General features: G+C 41.0%; 1 pseudogene; it reads right to left on the bottom strand.

Moving 5' to 3' along the window:
* Positions 1-1,689: 1,689 nt before the first annotated feature.
* On the bottom strand, positions 1,690-16,263 carry LOC125014021 (annotated as a pseudogene).
* Between the last annotated feature and the right edge of the window lie 623 nt (positions 16,264-16,886).

Here is a 16,886-nt window from a genome sequence, read left to right as displayed (position 1 = left end):
TTTTGCATGACTACTCTGTTTGTCCATTCTGGTCTCCGAATCGATCCATTCTCTTTTGCAAAGCCAAAAGCTTCTCCATGATGTTGCACATATTGCGATTCAGGTTCAAGTTCTGAATTGCCACAGTCTGAGTGCCAACAGCTCTGCCCATTGCTTCAATCATCCCTGGCAGCTTTGTGGGGCTTTTGACAGCTGTCTCCGTTCTTTGATTGGGCAATACCTAATCCAGTCAGCAAAAGACCTGAAGTCATGGTTCCGAATAGGTCTTCAATGTGCTCCACGGAAAGAGTCGCCAGGCATACGGCCCGCCACCTCTCTCATACGTCCATTGTGTAGCCAGCTGCAAACGTTCCGGCAGGGCAGTCCGGCTCCCCCAAACCCAGGCTTCTTGTCGAAAAAAATTGTGTCAATTGTGTTGACAGACCAGTTTAGCAATTCCATGATTTTGTGGTTTCTTGGGCAGTGCAGAGAGAGTATAGACAGTAGACAGATGAGACAAGAGTAGCAAAGCAGGGAAGATAAGGGAGACGAGAAGGAAGAAAAATGCGACCGCCTTCTGTGAGAGCTGACAAAGAACTTGGCTTTGAAACATTTTCTCCCTTGGTTGAGGGGTCATCACGTCCTGGTGAGGACAGACAGTTCCACCATTGTGGCCTACATCAAAAGACAGGCTGAGGTCTCCCCAGTTGCATTCACTGGCACACGGACCGTTTATCTGGAGCAGTGTGTACCTCCAGTCGCTGATGGCTACTCATGTTCCTGGCATATTGAATCACGAGGCAGACTGAGAAGCTTCCTGCCGAGGTCGTGAGGGGGATTTGGCAACGGTTCAGTCAGGCATCCATGGACCTTTTTGCCTTGAGGAAGAACGCCCAGTGTCCCTTGTTCTTTTCTGTTTCATCAGAGAGTCCCACTTGGGGTGGACGCACTGGCGGACGAGTGACCACTGACTCTTTTTTTTTATGCATCTTCCCCAGTGGTCCTCATTCCTCCAACCTTGGCCAGAGTTTCTGATTCTAGTAGCTCCATGGTGGCCAGCAAAGCACTGGCTGGCAGAGATTTTTTTTAACTCCTAACCAGCCCTCTGTGGGCACTCCCACTTTGACAGGGACCTGGTGTTTCAGGCGCAGGGAGAAATATTCCACCCACACCTGGAGGGGCTAGCTCTGTGGGCCTGGCCCGTGAGTTGTTTGACTTGAGCTCAGTTGATCTCTCTCATAATGTTAGTCACAATATTCAATGTTTCAATCAATTCACTCTCAGGTCTGTCGACTTCATGTTCAAGAGGTGTGTGCTGTTGTATGCTAGGCCTCACCTCACATTTTTGTAAGATTTAATAGGTGTTAGTAGGTTTTGTAGGATGGAGGTTATGGCACCAACCTTGCCGTATTCCGTCCTTGATGCAAGCTCTTTTTTGGGCATCACATACCACATACCACATACCATGGCTCTTGTATCAGCACGTAACCAAGAAAATCCTACTAGAACAGCTGTGATTTATATGACGTTCATCAGTCAAAGGAAGTGAAGACGGGCTGTTCATCTACATATTATTTCTGATAAATATGTCTGATTGGATTTCAGTTGTATTGCATAGGTTGGATTTTTTTTTCCCCACACATTCACATTTAATGTTTGTACCCACTGCACATAATATGTATTAACAAAAAGACATGGAGATAAGTAACATGAGTATGAGATATTTTTAATAAAATGAGGCTGTGTGCATTGTACTGGATTTAGTGAAGACGTCTCTTCAAGCTGCAAAAGAAAAAATACGATTATTACAAATAACCTAAAGATTTATGGCCTGCATTACCGTATATGTTGACCTAATTTTAATTTCATAAAATGCTTTAGTTTTTACGCAGATCTCTTGATGTGGTAAAAACTGTCTATGAAATCAATGTTGCAAGACGCTTTGTTTTCTTCTTATGTGTTTATACAGTTGTTACCTGTAGCGCACGTGTAGACATAATCTGTTTCAGCCTGGTCACCTGAAAAGAAGCAGAAGGAAAAAGTATGGAGCGAGTCATTTCTATCATTACACATTTTTAAATGTCCAACACATTTAAATCTACACTTCCTTTATAGTACACTTGGTGGAGATCTACTCAACAAAAACCTCAGTGTTTTACTGTTTATAAAAGGTTTTAGGGCTTTACTTGGCTGGTAGTAGTCATAAATCTTGACCACAGCTGCCTTCAGGTTCTCCACTGGAACCTCCTGTATGAGATCTAAGATGTGGATGGTGGGTATGTCCTTTGTCAACTGAATACAACACAAAAAAGGACAACATAATCAGTAACAATTTAAAACAAATCCTCATCTAGCATTTCACACTGTGGATTCTTCTCACCTCTTGGAAGTAAACCAGGATATGATCTTCCTTTTCTTCAACACGATCCACCAGCTGGGTAGTTTTGAGCTGTGAGGACGACATTCAGTTAGGTCATTGAACAACAATAAGTATAAACTATGTACTTTTTATTCAAGTGGAAGTCCCTGTAATTAACTTACTCTCTTCAGAGACTCCGGGTCTGGAACAAACCCAGAGAGCATTTTGATGTCCAGGATCACCATGTTTGAACTGCTCTCCTTTCCAGTATACCTGTAGTAGAACAATAAAATGTGATGTTGCTTATACATAGATGCTTTTCATTGCATAACAACAACAATCACAATTCTCCCATGTCCATTCGTTTGACTGTTTTTTAGGTCCATCCACTAACTTCTGCTACACAGTGGCAGATGCAGCATTCCTCTATCATATCTGTAACCTGCTTGTTGACAACTTACAGTGACGTGAGCGTCAGTGTGAGCTTTGGACTTTTAGCTGTGTCAGTGCAGGTGGCCTCTGGTTTCACTTGTACACTGAGAGTGGTGACATCAGCAGGAGTTGGGATGTTGTAGTGAAGAGAAAGCTGAGAAACAGATAACCAAAACAGACTCAATATTCATGATAGTAGACATGAGACATCAACAGTTTCTGTTGATCAGTGAGAGTGTGGTTACCACTTAAACTAACTGTATAAGAAATATATAAATATCATATATGTAAAATAAAATATATTTAGTTCATAAAATCACTGACCTGTACTACAGCACATGCAGTGCCCTTCACCTCCACGCTGTACTTTCCTCTCACATCCCGCAGTGTCTTCTCCTGGTAGAGCAGTTTGTTGTTTGGATTGACATCAAATGTCAGCTGGTCACTGGGGCCCTGCACTGTTACTGTGCTTGAACCCCCAGGACTGAACACCAGGGTGGAGTAGAGAGCCAGAGCCTGAAGAGCCACCACTGTGTCCTACAACACACGTACACAGAATTTTTAAAAATTCATATATAACCTATAATCCACTCTATTACTACTACTGTTACCTTTGTAATAAATAATAATAATAATAATAATAATAGTAAATGTAAAAAAAAAAAAAAAATGTCCCAACCCCACACACACATTAGAAAATTTGTGAAACGCATAAAATCCATTTGAATTAGCCATTTAATCTATTATATGGAAATGTTGTCCTCTTGCTAGTGAATAAATGCTTTACATTAGACAGCCAAGAAATGTAAAGTTAATATATTAGGCCTAAGGTTGCCACTGATATATCATTTAACATGGTTTTCGTTATATTTGTCAGATTGTGACAAGGTCTTTTACACAGTACCTGTGTGGAGGAGAAGCCTCCGTAATAGTTCTGCTGCCCCGCCAGCCACCTGACAATGCTGGAGGTGTATCCCAAGTCTTCAGCTGTGGGGGAGGCACTCAGTTTGGCCATCAGCACATAGGAGCTGATCTCCACAGAAAGGGAGGCTGAAGTTTCTGCTGCTGTCTGGGACCAGTAGAGGAAACCTCCTAGAAATGGAAACAGTGAACGATACACTCACAGTAACAAAGGCTCAATGATTTCCCTGAGGAGAAGGACTCACCTTGTTTTACTGCAACCTTGTCTAAATGCTGCAGAAGTAAATCACGCGTCTGGATGTCTCCTGCCAGGGTGAAGACGTACGCCATCAGAGCTGTAGTGTAGGTGTTGCTGAGGTCAGTGGTGGATTTCTTAAGGCAGGACAGACTCTTGCGCACTGCAGGATTCTTAATAAAATGGTAAAAAAAAAAAAGATTTGATCAACAAGTACTGTCAGAGTGAATCACTATATTCCCATTATCGACCTAAATTCAGTATCTTCTGATTATTTTTGGTAGGATCGCCTCTATTTCACCACATGGTGCTTTCAGAGAATAAAAGAACATGATGGCATTTATTGATTAAACTAAACAGCAGCTATAGACTACAACTAATGCTAATAATTGCCCCATGTGATTAAATGTTTGCTTGTGCAAATATGTCTTTTGGTCATTACTATTAATAGTTGGAGTTTTTTTCTTCAGCCAGATGAATACTGAAATTGTTTCATGTTTGATATGATTGTGGATATGGAGAGAGATTTTGTTTGAGTCTACTCACATCTACAGGCATATTCATTTCCAAAAAGGCCGCAGCGATGTATGCGCTGAGAGTCACTTCGTCAGAAACACCACCCTGTAGAGAGAGAGCATCATACGGTCTTTATCATCACTATGACTGCCTATTGCTTACATGCATATTGCAAATAGTGATATTTTCCTATTATTTCAAATACATTTTAATCCTGAGTCAATGAAGGGGGGCTCTGGATTAAATGCTCCTAAAATGAACACTTTCATACTCTAAAGGAACTATCAGCTCACCTTCATCCTGTTGTTGAAAAGTTTTCCTGACTGTTTGAAACAACCATTTTTCCGTTGTTTTTGTTTCAGCCATGTAATCGACTCATCAATGGTATTTGGATCGATGTAGACAAAAGACTGAGCTTTGGCAAACGATCTCACGACAAAAGCAGTCAGCCTGTAGGAGGTAAAACAAAGTTATGAAAGATATTTAGAAAGATAACTGTCATGTTTGGATTATGTCTAAATAGCATACAATTCACAATTTAAATATGTGGAGTAAAGCACATTTTCCTAGCATGCTAATTTCAGGGATGATGTCAGGACTATCTCTGGTGAAAGTTTAAATGTTGTTTTCTCAGCTAAATTGTATGTAATGCTATGAAATGACAATGGTTTCACACGACAGCAGACACAATAATTCTGTGTGACTGTTCTCACCAGGTGTTTCCAACTCCTCTTCCAAATGTGCTGTATGCACCTAAAACATCTTTGTAGTTCAGCTGTCTCTGGTAGCCTGCACAATTAAAATGCTGTGATTAGGGCGAGAATGATACACATATTTTCAGATCTGGTACTATATTCTGGTACTATTTTCCTCATCATCTCTCAACTGTGAGCCACATATGAGGAGTTGAAGAGGGCAAACCAATGACATGCAAAACGAATAAACACGAACCAGAAACATCAACTTCCTCTCTCAGCTGCATTATAAAACTCACCACTGGTGAGGAAGTTGGTAGCTTTTTCCTTGATAGCTGGCGTCAGCTGCTGTGTGCCTTTCAGGTATTGGAGGATGTAGATGTTGGGGGCCAAGAGTGCCATGTTCTGTTCTCCACATCCATATGGCATCTGCAGCAGCCCGTCTAGGTTCTTCAGGGCCCTGCCGAGGATGTCGCCTGCACAAACGCACAGACTTGTTTAGACTGAACATATAAAAGCTGAAAGCCTGCTGGCAGACCAATAGGTTTTTGGGGAATCAATTACGCTGACTGATCAGAAATTTTAATGTGACACCCAGCTGAGTCACAATGCTGGCCAAGCACAGACAGCTCTGAACACCCTAATTTATACTGTAGGAACAGTGACAGAAAGCACTCTGAGACTTGAACTGCCAATGCCTGACCAGTACCGTGTGTACCAGGAGACTAACTCAAGAGATGACTTAATCCTTGGAGTGGATACTACTATGTGCTTAAGTCTGAGGACCAGTGACCTACTTGTCTGGCACCTAGGACACACAGTTTACCAGAGCACATTGGCCACCACAAAACATTGCTCAGCATGTTAGAATGACCTGCCTGAAAGTCTGACCAAGCTTTTTTGCAGAGACTCCCTTGACAGCCCATCCCCTAGAACCCTTTCCTCTTTAACAGCTGCTACTGTACATGCATTGGGACATAGATCAAGCAGATTGGAGATACTGGACAAAACCCTGATGGATCAGAGGACCATCTTCCTAATATACAGCTGGACATCTCAACATTAATGCCCTCTTTTTCAATGTAGTTCATCTAAAAGACAAGTCATCCACCAACATCTGTAGTGGGTTTACAATCTCAGGGTAGATGTAAAGAATTGATGGACCTGTCAAATACTTCACCGCCATTGATCTGTGTGAGGTGCAGTAGTAGTCGCAACACACAGTGTTACCTGCTGGACATTGACAGTTGACTATAATGCAGTTTGGACTGAACGCAGCACCAGTCTTCCACCACAGACTGATGACAGTCCTCTATGTTTTTATGCAGTAACACATGGGGGGACTATGTCAAACATCCCTCATTAGTGCCCTAAAAGCTGAGCTTAACACTCAACACCAACACTTTATCTCTGTTGCCAACTAGGGGAGGGAAAAGTGCGTCCCCAAGCAGAACATGTACATGGAAGCTGTCTTGAACAGCCCCCTTACCCTTGCACAGTGATTGACTGTGAAATATGGTTTCCAACCTCCAAATCACTGACCAGCAAGAACCATAGTCTTATCTTGTTAGAAAATGTGTTACCGCTATCTAGTGCTACAAACTGCTTCCATCGTGAGTTCTAACAAAGATTTCAACCACAAAAAAATCAGTTTACCCAGGACTGATACTGAAGCACGGGCAGATCCATCAATCACGTTCTCAGGGAGCTGTATCTCTGTTTCCTCTGTCAAAGCGGCTCCTGTGTACAGACAGAAACGACCACTATACAGAGAGAAACTCAAGCAGCAGTCAAAATCAGTTGTAAATGAAAGGTGATCATTCTGGAGACTAGATGCTTCAACTTTGGTACAGTACAGTAAATGTAATAAAATGCATACATGAAATGACATTTAAAACACTTAATTGTTTTTATTTTTCATTACATGGTAATTACTTATTTCAGTTTTTGTGAATGTGTCAGGTTATGCCTGGTGTAAAACATACAGACCTTTTGGACAGAGCAGCCAGTTGTGCGTCTTTGACATTTCACTTCCCTCAGCCTGAGGGTAATGATGTGGGAAATAATATTTGTATTTGTATTTCAAGAAAAAAGTCACTTGATTCTTGGTCATTTGGTTTTCATGGAACCCACCTTCACTATGAGAGACTTTGTGACCTTGTCGATGCGACCTCTCTCTGGCACACTGACAATCTCATTGTCACATGACGCGTGGGATGCCACTGCTTCGGCAGTCACAGTCACATTCACAACCCCTATAAACATCAAAAAGCATTTTTGTTGTTCAGTAGTATTCTTTGGACTCGTTTCAACCTAAGCACAGACAGAACTTCATAGGAAAAATGTAAAATGGCTGTATTATTATTAGTATAATGCTATTATTACAATGTGTAAAGACTTGTCCTTTACCTAAGGTTAAAGGAATCATGGTCCAGCTGAGAGTCTTACGCTCACTGCCACACAAACAGGATGTGTACAGGTCACCAGAGAGAGGAGTGAGGGTGTAATCCGATGAAGAAGGCGTAGGTGTCACCGTGATCTGTTCAGGAGAGATTAAAGATACTTTACAACTAAAGGCATTCCTCTTTTGTTTTAAGGTAGATTTTTCTTCTTTGCACTTCAAGTTTCAAATCTGAAGCATGCAGCTTAAAAACTAAACAGAAAATGTGATGTAAAAATATGTTGAGGGCAGACTATGGTCAGCTTGTTACAACACTAAAGTTAGTGCAAAATCATCCTTACCATGAGGCAGCTGGTCAGGTAGTTGAAGACAGTTGCCTTCAGTTCAAACTGTTCTCCACGGACAATGGAGTAGGGCAGGGAGAGCTCAAGGAAGAAGGGCTGGAAGACGGTGATCTCTTTATGAGGAGCCAAACCAAAACCCTGAGGGGACAAACAGAAAGCCTCTGTCTCCCAGGTGGTGATGGTGTCTGGGACGGTGAGGGGCACATCCTTTCTTCCAGACTCTCTGGATAAGAAGATACACACAAACACATTCTGTCAGGTGATAAAATGGTAAAATAAACATAGGAAGGTCCATGTCCATCCTCTGATGAGTCACAACTGTGTTGGAAGCACAAGCAAGACCTACGCAATATTAGGAAGGTAGTCATAATTATATGCCTGATCTTTGTACATGATATAAGGCGTAGTTACATGTTGACCAGGAAATACAGGCATTTTTCACATATATAAATATATGGCGTAATTCTTACAGAAATCCTTTCTCATGTGAAAACACTTGAAAAGCTTCAAGTGCCTGTTCTTCAGAATCACAAATATCCTAAATATATAAGGTCTCAATTGCAATAGTTCTCAATTGAGTAGTTCTAAGCAGTGAGGGCAACAATCGTGACCATTCAGTCACTTTGTAATGATGCTCACCCAACTTCAACAAGGTCCCATATCCAAGTCTCAGGGAAGAAAGAGCGGGCTGTCTCTATTGGTGCAGGGGGTGCAGAAAAGCCTCTTGACCCACTAGCACCAGGTACTGCACCTAGTGCAACATGATGCATTCTGAGTATTTCAGGAGCCCCATTGAACCTTCGACCTGAATAGAAATCAAAAATATCTTAACCTGAAGCAGAGAACACCAGTGGCAAAGATAACTGGTTCAATGTTGGTAATTTCATGTGGCATTTGACACAGAGAAAATAGTCACCATAGAAGCCATGATGATATTCCCTTCCTTTGTACATGAGGCAGGAAGGCATTCGGATTAACAGGTTTGTTGCCATCTTCAGTCCTGCATTCTAGACAATGCACACAACATTATCGGCATCAGCATGACACAGTTCACTTTGGTCCTTAGATTTTAGATGAATTGATAATGTAAGAAGTACCTGGAAAACTGTGTGGGCATCCTTATCCTCCTTGCCTGGATATGGCAACACGTATCTTCTTGGTCTCACATGCATGCAAGTCACAGAATCTCGAACTTCATATGGTACAGAGGATGATGTCTTTACAGGCAGCAGATTAAATATCTGAAAATAAAATATGAATTGAAGATAGAGATGTCTCATCTCATCTTCTACTACCGCTAAATCCTCACTAGGTTTACTGGAGCCTATCCCAGCTGTCACCGGGCGAGAGGTGGAGCACACCTCGGATAGGCCACTAGTCTATCGCAGGGCTAACACAGAAACAAACAACCATTCGCACCCACACTCACACCTATGGTCAATTTAGAGTCACCAATCAGCCTAATGAGCATGTCTTTGGAAGTGGGAGGAAACCAGAGTACCCGGAGAAAGCCCACGCAGACACATGGAGAACATGCAAACTCCACCCAGAAAGGCCCAAGCTGGACTCAAACCGTCTCAAGATGGAGATCTTTATATTTTAATTTATTTACTCAAGAGAGCAAAAGAAGAAACGATAATCAGAACACAAGGTCAAGTTATTGAATAAACTGTAACATCCAGGTGACTGATGATGGTAAAGACCAAGCAGAAGACAATAAAGGCAAAGGATTTATCCATCCACTGGTGGTTGACAGCAGCAGTTACCTTGTCTGCATCCAGAGTCTTTCCTGGCTCCTTGATGAGGACACTCTGGTCAATAGCGCTCACACCGCACAGAGAGTCTGGCTGGGCTCTTATCTGCATGGTGGTCTCCTCTCCTGGGACAGCTGAAGACGGTGAGAACTCCAACGACACCTGACACACACGTCACACCAACTAGATTTTAGCAGTACAGGAGCAGAACTTGTGATCTTGCCACAAGTTCCAACTTTTCCACAAAGAACAACAGACTTGGTGAGTTCTGCATCCAGCGTGGGATTCTGGAAATAAACATGCTTTACCTTCAACGTACAAGGAAGTATAAGGAGAAAGACTGCATACAGATTACATTACATGCTTTCACTGACCTTATGACCGAAGCATTTCTCAGTGGAGAAGTCAGCACTGTGGGCGATCACATTCTCACTGGGGAGACAGAGTACGCAACAAGCTGGACTTCTGGTGCCATCTCTGGAGACACTCTGAGCTTAAAGGACACCTCGCCCTCACTCACTGCAACAACAAACCAGCTAAATACATTTCTGTTTTCTTTTACCAACCCTCATTCACACATGATCAGTCAGAGTTTACACACCTCCTTCAGCTTTCACTTGAATCTGTTTAACATCTTGTTTGACAATAGCTCCTCTGGACAAGGCCTGAGGGGTTTGAGAGAAAATCAGACAAAAAATAAAAACATCTTGTTATTGTTCACAGAGAAACCAGTGATTGTTCATTGCCGTACAAGACTAGCTTGTGGTACAATAAATCCACTATCCACTGTTGACACAACTCACCAGATACATCACATCCACAGAGCCCTGAGCTTCTCCCACTATAGTGTATTGGACAGAGATGTCCACTTCTGTGTCACATGGAAGTGGTTTATCCAGCTTCTTCACTTCCAGGGAGCTGGCAGTTTTAGCATGAGGAGAGGAGGGTTCGGACAGCGACAGAGTGTGAACTCCACTCTCATAGAAAGGCTCTCTGTGTCCAGGGTCAGACAATTGCGGTGTTTTACTTATCTAAATTGTGAAATTGAAACAATATTAATTGGCCAAGGCCATGGTGGTTGAGCGTTTCGGTGTGACTGACAAAGTTTGCCTTTTCACTTACTTGAAGTTTAACATCTCCGCTGAAGTCATCTGTGCTTAATGTGAATGTGGCGACACCGCTGCTGTCAGTTGTGAGATTCTGTAGCGAACGTGCCGACCACCTTTCACCCTTAAACAGGTACACTGGTATGTCAGGAATGGGTGCATCCTTGTAGTCTACTGCTTTGACCTGTTGAAAGCACAGTGATTTACCAATAATGCAAATGATCTGACCTGACCTGGATATTACACGACATAGAAATACTGAAGATATATTCACTTACTTTTCCTTCCACATTTGAACCTTTGGTGTAAATCTTGGGTGTGTCAATGAAAGACAGCTTTCCAAGAACATATGAGATCTTTATTCTCTTTTCTTGTGGATGTGTAATACCTGAGGAGCAAACACTTCTAGGTCACAACAGTGTGAATGCAACTATTCTGGTGTTTTCATGTTCTAATTTAGTTTGTAGAATGTAAATACAGAATAACTGGACTTGCCTGTCCCTTCCTCTTCCATTTTGGCTCTGAGATCAAGTGCATCTTCCACTGCCTTTTGGTCAATTGTAGTAAAAGCTGACATCTTGAAGGTAAAAGTTGCACAGCCTTTGCTGTCTGTCTAGAAAACACAGCAAAATGAAGACATTAAATTTTAAACAGACTGCGACACTTTCTTTCAGACATTAATATTACTTTATATTGTTTCAGAATTTTTTTTAGAGGGACTCACCACCCCCACTTAGCTCTAGCAGGATTACTAGAAACAGGCTGCAACACCAAAGCCACCATTGGGTGTCCCACCACAGCAAATTACCTAAACATCCTCACGTCTCACAGTTTAAGTTTGCTCATTTAGAGTCAGCACTCGGACACAAACATCAGCTACAGTAGATAGTATATTCACAGCAGTGGATGAAGTGAAGTCATCATCAACCTCTTTTGGATCAATGGTACAATTCCCTATTCAATGAAACTTGCCAAATTTGGACCAACTATGCAAAGACCAGGTTCTAACTTGAGCTCAATGTCTACTGGTGCATTTCAATTACAGAAGTACAGAAACAAGCCTCATTCAGGTCACAGCAGTCTCCCCCGTGTGACTGATTCTGGTCTCTAGCCTCTTCCTCCCTGACTCCAGCAAAGCCTTTGACACTGTTTTCCATCCTTGGTAATCTTTCTAGCATTGGAGTCTGTGGCACTGTCACCACTTTGTCTCCAGCAACACCGTCATCAAGTGTTACAACGATAAATTGTTCGACCTATTTAAACTGTCGGAGCCGCTTGGATGAGTGCTGAAGCATCTCAAACAAGCTGCCATGACGTGATAATTCAGAGTCTTCAAAGACAGACCGTAACCATAACAACTGTACCTGCTTTGTCTGTAAGTTGCATGGAGTTACGGTCTCTTGTGGCTGTTCAGCAAAAACAATAGAACCATACACGTATTGGCTGAGAGGTCGGCACACCTCAACTTTCACACTTCCTGGCACAGGCTGTCCATATGTGTACCTAAAAAAATGAAAACAGCAAAAATTTGAGTCATTCACTCACAAAACTGCATTTAATTAAGTTTATTTGACAGTACAATTTATCTTTGCTCGAGAAAGATGTTTACTTACTTGGCACATATTTCAGCATCAAATTCTTCCTGCCTAATGCTCACTTCTTCTGATACTTTTACTGTCACGTCAAATTTGGGTAAAACTTGTGAAATAAAGTGAGGAATAATGATGTTAGCACTTATAAATAATAAGTTTGACTCAGTGAACAAACCTGGAATTTCAAATTATAACACTCACTTACCATACTTTTCAACCTTGAAGTGGTGATATGTCTTTTCCTCACCCACTGACACAATGACTTGGTAACCTCCCTCTTTGGCCTCAGAGTTCAAGGTGTAGGAAAGCTGCAGTATTTTACCATTTGATGTTTCATTGAGCCACTGTCCAATTCTGTTTCTGTTAGGATCCTATTAAAGGGGATAAACAGAAGGAAAATGCTTTGAGGACACAAAGAGAGACATTGTGGACACAGGTGACAATATTGTTCTCCCTCAACCAGATTATATTCATGCTTAGCTAAACTTTTATTTAATAATGATGTGACAAACCAGCTTGGCAAGGTTAAACAAAGTTGAAGCTTGAACTTTTCTACATATTCATTTCAAACTACCTCTACTAACTTTGTTAATGTAATGTGAATTTCATGGAAGGTATTGTTATCACAGTCATAACAGATGGATTACCATCCTGGGTAATTTATAAGTTACTTCTTAAAATTAAAAGCCAATATGCCACAGCACGTAGTTTATACAAGTCACAGCAAAATTTGTGGGATAAATTAAAGGATTATCTCATTTTATCTTATATAAATGTTTACTTACCTGAAGTTCGATGGTGTGATACTGCAACAAAGAGCAAGAGATACGTATTAGAGAGAAAAGCAGTGAATGAGTGAGTTACACATTTGTTTTTTATTTAAGGCACAAGATGTAATAAGCAGTCTTGCTTAGCTTAGTTTTAGCTGCAAATGTGTACACAGCTCATAATTCAGTTTTTGTAGTGATATAAACAAGCCCTCCCTTTTAACTGAACTTTTTTTGTTCTTGGTTTCTGCAAGATACTATGGCAGCATTACAAAAACTGGAGCTTTTAAAACAAATTCAAAACGCAGCAGTGGGGTGAGGATTGATTTGGAACACAACAAACCTAAGACTGTTTGTAAAAGAGATCTAAAACAGGTCTACAACAGGGGGTCCGTGACCCCTAGGGGTTCATGGAGGTACTGCAGAGGGGACGCAAAATCTTTGGCTCATTAGATGTTTTTTTTTTTTTTAATTTCCCCCCAAAAGTCTAAATTTCTTTAGCATTCTCAGCTCGCTCCCATCAGCCAACTACTGAGACCAAAATGGATCACTTTGTCACTTGAACAAAAAATAGAAATAAAACAAAATGAGTATTTGAAATTGTGTATTATTTGAATATCTTAATATTGAATGCAGAATGATAATAATAATGTATGTTTATAAATGGCACTAGGCCGAGTTTAATATAGAACACATATAGTAGGTAGGGGGTCCCTACGTAATCTCTCATCAGTTTGGGGTCCCTGATCTGAAAAGCGTTGAAGACCCCTGATCTAAAAGAAAGGAGACTTTTGAACACTCACCAGTTCGTTAGACGGTCTGAACTTGGTGTCCAGTGTGATCACTCTGAAGTGTACTAGAAGAGATTACATGACAATCTCATCTGCATTAGTGTCAAAAGCCCTGACATGCTAATATAATTCATGTCAAGCTAACATACCACGCTGAATCCCTCTGTCATCTGTCTGATATTCCTTAGGATGCATAGCCTATAGTTTCCCTCTTATTTAAATAGCTACAAGATCTTCACCATCTGTCTACAGTTTCCAACAGACTCCTATTACTATTAAACTCCATCAAGTTTACAATGAATGTTCTATTCAGACTGAGAACTTCATGTTTTGTGCATCGCTGTATCCACACTTATCTTTGTTTCATTCAAATTCACCCAATTTCAGTACTACTATTCCACCATGCAGAGGGATCTCTCTTGAGACAATTGCATACAAACACCATATGAATATAGACACACAAGTCCTGTACTCTGTTTGTGTCGCATCGTTAAAACCCAGTCAGTTTTTTAAGCCTTTGCTCTGCAGCCATCTCTATTTGTATCATGAGAAGTTTGCCCATGCATTGTGAATAAATTACTATTTACAGCCCTAACATGTACAGTATCGTTGATCATACCTGTTTGTCCAGGGAGGTAGATTGGTTTATCCGTTTGGACGAATCTCATTAGTCCATAGGCTTTGATCATGACTTTCCTGACTTCTCTTGAGTGAAACGTTTCGCCTCGTACTTCCACTTCAAATTTTTGCACCTCCTCATTCTCCACTGAAGGGGCCTGTGAAGGAAAGACATCTTATAGAAGATGGACAAGAGGACCTTTGACATATGCTGTGTATGAAATCATTAGGTTTGTGGGTTATAAAATCCCATATGATATTTAAAGGTCCAAGTACAATGTAGCTCCGACTAGTGGTGCGACTGCATACTGCAACTGATTGATTTACCATCATTCATGCCTCCCTTTCCAGTTGAGCAGGAAAACCTGTGGCCACAGCCTTACCCAGCACAATCCAGAGAGGTACAATATGGATTTTGCATGGTACTGAGATTCAGCTGAGATTATCTGGTAATGTGAGGTATTTACGGATCCAGACAGATGCAGAGAAGCTGAAATATGTGTGTTCCACTGTTATTTTCCAATGGAGTGAATAATCTAATTGTTACAACAAAATCTTTACTCACCAAACTTTACTTACTTCACTAAAAACTAAAACAGGTAACTGGACAATTTTATGGATGGACTGCTTTTGTACTCCTGTGCCATTAATTCAGTCACTCATTGATCCCTAGGTAACATCTAACAAATTCTCTTATGGGTATAAAAGTGTGAAATGCATGTAAAAACAATGAGTGGAGCTGATGGAGGGAGGTAAAGCAGGTGCTGACCACATTGCCCAGGGTAAGCGTGGTGTTACAAACAAAAAAGGAATGTGTTCTTTGGTAAACACAGTCAAGCCTCTAGGTTCAAACAACCACCCCTGCCTACAGCAAACATATCAGTCGTGTCAAAAATTAAATCTGGACTTTACTTGGTACCAAAATAAACTGGACTTATCTGTTTATCTGAGGCATTCTTAAACCTTGTATATACACTCTGAAGAAGGGTGTTTGCCGTTGTGTCCATCATCTATTTTTTAGCACTAATGTTTTAAACTATTTCATCATGAACTGGCCGTCTCAATAAAGGGTTTTTATATATTTTTTTGTGCATTGGCTTTTCCTTTGAGCTGGTTTACTGCTTGACAAATAATTTAGGCTACTGCCCTCTGACATGATTTAGGTATTGTTATCCCATTTTAAGCCTACGAATATGTTAAAATGCACATGTCATCAGGAAAATTAAATTTCTGGGTTCTTTCAGAAACACGGTGGAGTCGTCATATTTACAAAAGGAGCAATCCCCTGCTATTAATCAAAACCCCTGTTGGGAGCTGACCTTAAACTCAGAGCAGATGTGAAACTCTTTACTGGATGATTTTGTGAAAAGGGTTGTGTTCTGCTGTTCGGACATCAAAGTGACAGTCATGACCAGAATCTCACTGGGCTGCAGGAGACTCGCACAGAACTTGGTGTCAGATCCGGCTTCAAGAACAGCAGGAACAGCCACCATGTATTGCCTACAGACAGACAGACAGACAGACAGATTCATGCATAGAATAGTCACCTTACTACATTTGAAATAGAAGAAATCTTAACCCGTGACTTATAAATAACAGTTCAAATTTGTATAACATAAAAAGAAAAGGTATTATTATTATTTCCTTTAGATACTTACGGTTCAGCCACCACTTGAGCCACACACATCCAACTCAAGAAGACAAACGGTGTCCATGTCCACATCTGGATCCCAGGATGACCCATGACTGAATGTGATCATTCTCTACTATGAGCCAGTAGCCAGTAAGACCCCACCCCTCTTCACCCACACACAAAAGGAAATCATTTACAGTTTTCAAGCTGTGTATGTAGTGTGTTAAACTGATCACAATTTAAGTGAAATGTTTAGAAAATGTATCCTATCTGGACTTATACTTTATTATTCACTATAAAAGTGATTTTAAGTCAGTTGAGTCAGTGATTCTACCGACAGCTTCATTCAGTTTGTAAAGTATGGTACCAATCTATGTGATGCATTCATTAAAAAGGAGTGAACAAAGTGTCAGGAATTACAAAACCTGTACAGCATTGTCTTAACATCATGGGACATTAACAGCTTATAATGACATGCTAATGTTTTAAAACTATATCATTTGATTTACGTTTTGTTCTTTTCTTATGTCCAAGTTTTGGTAAGGGTTAGTGTTTTTAGTGTGTCTTTTCAGAATCAGTGGGACACATTACAGTAAACGGGTTCTGCAACATGCCCTTTACACAGCGTGGGATGTTTGATTTGGACTTGCAAAAGGCCTTTTACCTCATTACTACGTCCAGCGTAAACAATTTCTGCACTGAGCAAACATTGGGCCAGATCTATTAAAGGTTTACGTGTCTAA

The sequence above is a fragment of the Mugil cephalus genome, chromosome 9 (genome assembly GCF_022458985.1).
Source record: "Mugil cephalus isolate CIBA_MC_2020 chromosome 9, CIBA_Mcephalus_1.1, whole genome shotgun sequence".
In the NCBI taxonomy this organism is placed as follows: domain Eukaryota; kingdom Metazoa; phylum Chordata; class Actinopteri; order Mugiliformes; family Mugilidae; genus Mugil; species Mugil cephalus.
This window is presented reverse-complemented; position numbering and strand designations above follow the sequence as displayed.